The sequence below is a fragment of the Passer montanus genome, unplaced genomic scaffold (genome assembly GCF_014805655.1).
Source record: "Passer montanus isolate IOZ18808 unplaced genomic scaffold, ASM1480565v1 scaffold367, whole genome shotgun sequence".
Classification (NCBI taxonomy): Eukaryota; Metazoa; Chordata; class Aves; order Passeriformes; family Passeridae; genus Passer; species Passer montanus.
Window position 1 is genome coordinate 10246 of NW_024368452.1, and position 3274 is coordinate 13519.

Sequence of the window (3274 nt, forward strand, 5' to 3'; positions counted from 1 at the left end):
GGAGAGGGTGAGACCCCCGCGGCAGGGGACACGGGGGGACACGGGGGGCACCGACACCGGAGCCGGGGTGTCCCCAGGGAGGCCGGAGCCGCTGCCAGGGGACACCGGGGGACACCGGGGACATCGGGAGGACACAGGGGGACACCGGGGGGACACCGGGGGACAGCAGGGGACACGGGGGGACACGGGGGGCACCGACACCGGAGCCGGGGTGTCCCCAAGGAGGCCGGAGCCGCTGCCAGGGGACACCGGGGGACATCGGGAGGACACCGGGGGACAGCAGGGGACAGCAGGGGACACCGGGGGGACACCGGGGGGACACCGGCCGGCGCTAAACTGGGGCCAGCCCGCGCCCGCTCGTCCCTCGGGCCGCTCCCGGTGCCAGCCCTGGCCCGGAACCCTCCGGTGGCACCGGCCCAAAGCCGCCCCGGAGCGGGCAGGGCGGCCCGAGGGGAGCGCGGGGGGCACCGGGGGCACCGGGAGCGGCGCCGGGAGCGGCGCCGGGGGCAGCGGGGGACAGGGACAGGGACAGGGACAGGGAGGGGACAGGGACAGGGGCAGTGCCGTGGTGGCAGTGCCAGGGCCACGGCGGTGCCATGCGGTGACAGCGGCGGTGACACGCTGGTGGCAGCGATACGGTGGTGGCAGTGGTGGGGACAGTGGCACGGTGGCGCGGGTGACACTGGCGGTGACACGGCGGTGGCACTGACAGTGACAGTGGCACAGCGGTGACAGTGCCAGTGCCAATGCCATGGCAGTGACACGGTGGTGGCGGTGGCACTGACAGTGACACGGTGGTGGCACTGACACAGCGATGGCAGTGGTGGTGACAGTGCCATGGCAGTGTGGGTGACACTGGCGCTGATACGGTGACAGTGACAGTGGCACAGTGGTGGCACTGACAGTGCCAGTGCCATGGCAGTGACACGGCGGTGGCACTAACACAGTGGTGGCACTGACAGTGACAGTGACAGTGGCACAGTGGTGGCACTGACAGTGGCACTGGCGCTGACACGGCGGTGACAGTGACACGGTGGCGGTGGCACTGACGGTGCCATGGCAGTGACAGTGGCAGTGGCGGTGGCGGTGGCACGGCGGTGACAGTGCCAGTGCCAATGCCATGACAGTGACACGGTGGCGGTGGCACTGACGGTGCCATGGCAGTGACAGTGACAGTGGCAGTGGCGGTGTCGCGCAGCCTCATCTGCGTCCCTCCGCCATCTGTCACCGCCCGGTGCCAGCGCTGCCACCGCCGCCACCCCTTCGCTGCCGGGGCGGCCGCGGGGACACGGCCGGGGGACAGGGGGGGCCCGGGGGTGGCACTGCCACCCGGCACGGGGGGGACAGCGCGGGGGGCAGAGGGGGCGCGAGCCCGCCGTGTCCCCAATGTCCCCCCCTGTCCCCAATGTCCCCCCCTGTCGTGTCCCCCCCGGCCGCAGATGGAGCGGGGGTGACACGGGGGGAGGGGGTTGGTGGCATGTCGCGACAGGCGGCGACACCGCGGAGTGTCACCTGGCAGCCCCGGAGGAGCGGGAAGGGCAGAAGCCCCGAAATGGGGCAAAACCGGCACAGGCAGAGGGGGGGGGGGGGGGCGGGGGGAGGGGGTTGGTGGCATGTCGCGACAGGCGGCGACACCGCGGAGTGTCACCTGGCAGCCCCGGGGGAGCGGGAGGGGCAGAAGCCCCGAAATGGGGCAAAACCGGCACAAAATGGGGCAAAACCGGCCCAAAATGGGGGAAAAAAAGCCCCCAAAAATTGAGGCAAAACCGGCCCGAAATGGGGAAAAAAAAAGCCCTAAAAAATTGGGGCAAAACCGGCACAAAATGGGGCAAAACCGGCCCGAAATGGGGAAAAACTGGAACAAAATGTGGAAAAATCGGCTCAAAATGGGGCAGAACCGGAACAAATTGGGGCAAAACCGGCACAAAAATGGGGCAAAACCTGCTCGAAATGGGGGAAAAACGAGGCCCCCAAAAATTGAGGCAAAACCGGCACAAAATGGGGCAAAATCTGCCCGAAATGGGGAAAAGCTGGAACAAAATGTGGAAAAATCGGCCCAAAATGGGGCAGAACCGGAACAAATTGGGGCAAAACCGGCACAAAAATGGGGCAAAACCTGCTCGAAATGGGGGAAAAACGGCCAGAAATGGGGAAAAAAGGCCCCCAAAAAATGGGGCAAAATCGGCACAAAATGGGGTAAAACCGGCCCGAAATGGGGCAAAACCACCCACAATGGGGCAAAACGGGGCAAAACTGCCCAAAATGGGCCAAAATCGGCACAAAATGGGGCAAAACCGCACAAAAACGGGGCAAAAGTGCCCAAAATGGGGTAAAACAGCCTGAAATGGGGCAAAACCGCCCAAACTGGGGCAAACCCACCCACAATGGGGCAAAACCGCACAAAAACGGGGCAAAAGTGCCCAAAATCGGGTAAAACAGCCTGAAATGGGGCAAAACCGCCCAAACTGGGGCAAACCCACCCACAATGGGGCAAAACCGCACAAAAATGGGGCAAAACCGGCACAAAATGGGGCAAAACCGGCCCGAAATGGGGAAAAACTGGAACAAAATGTGGAAAAATCGGCTCAAAATGGGGCAGAACCGGAACAAATTGGGGCAAAACCGGCACAAAAATGGGGCAAAACCTGCTCGAAATGGGGGAAAAACGGCCAGAAATGGGGAAAAAAGGCCCCCAAAAAATGGGGCAAAATCGGCACAAAATGGGGTAAAACCGGCCCGAAATGGGGCAAAACCACCCACAATGGGGCAAAACGGGGCAAAACTGCCCAAAATGGGCCAAAATCGGCACAAAATGGGGCAAAACCGCACAAAAACGGGGCAAAAGTGCCCAAAATGGGGTAAAACAGCCTGAAATGGGGCAAAACCGCCCGAACTGGGGCAAACCCACCCAAAATGGGGCAAAACCCACCCAAAATGGGGCAAAACCGCACAAAAATGGGGCAAAACCGGCACAAAATGGAGCAAATCCCCCCAAAACGGGGCAACCCCCCCCCAAACGCCCCCCGCCCGCCCCGGCCCGGCTCGGGGCCCGGTTGCAGCGGCCGAGGGGGAAATCGGGACCCCCGAGCCCCGCGGAGGGCGGGGGGGGGCTCAGCCCATCCCCCCCGCCCCGGGGAGGCCCCGGGAAGGTTTTGGGGCGATTTCGGGGGATTTTGGCGGCGCTCCGCGCGGCTTTTCGGCGGCTGCCGAGGCCTGGAAGCCATTAGGGGCTGCCCCCCCCCTCCGGGGCCCCGCCGGAGCGGCCGGGGGGGCT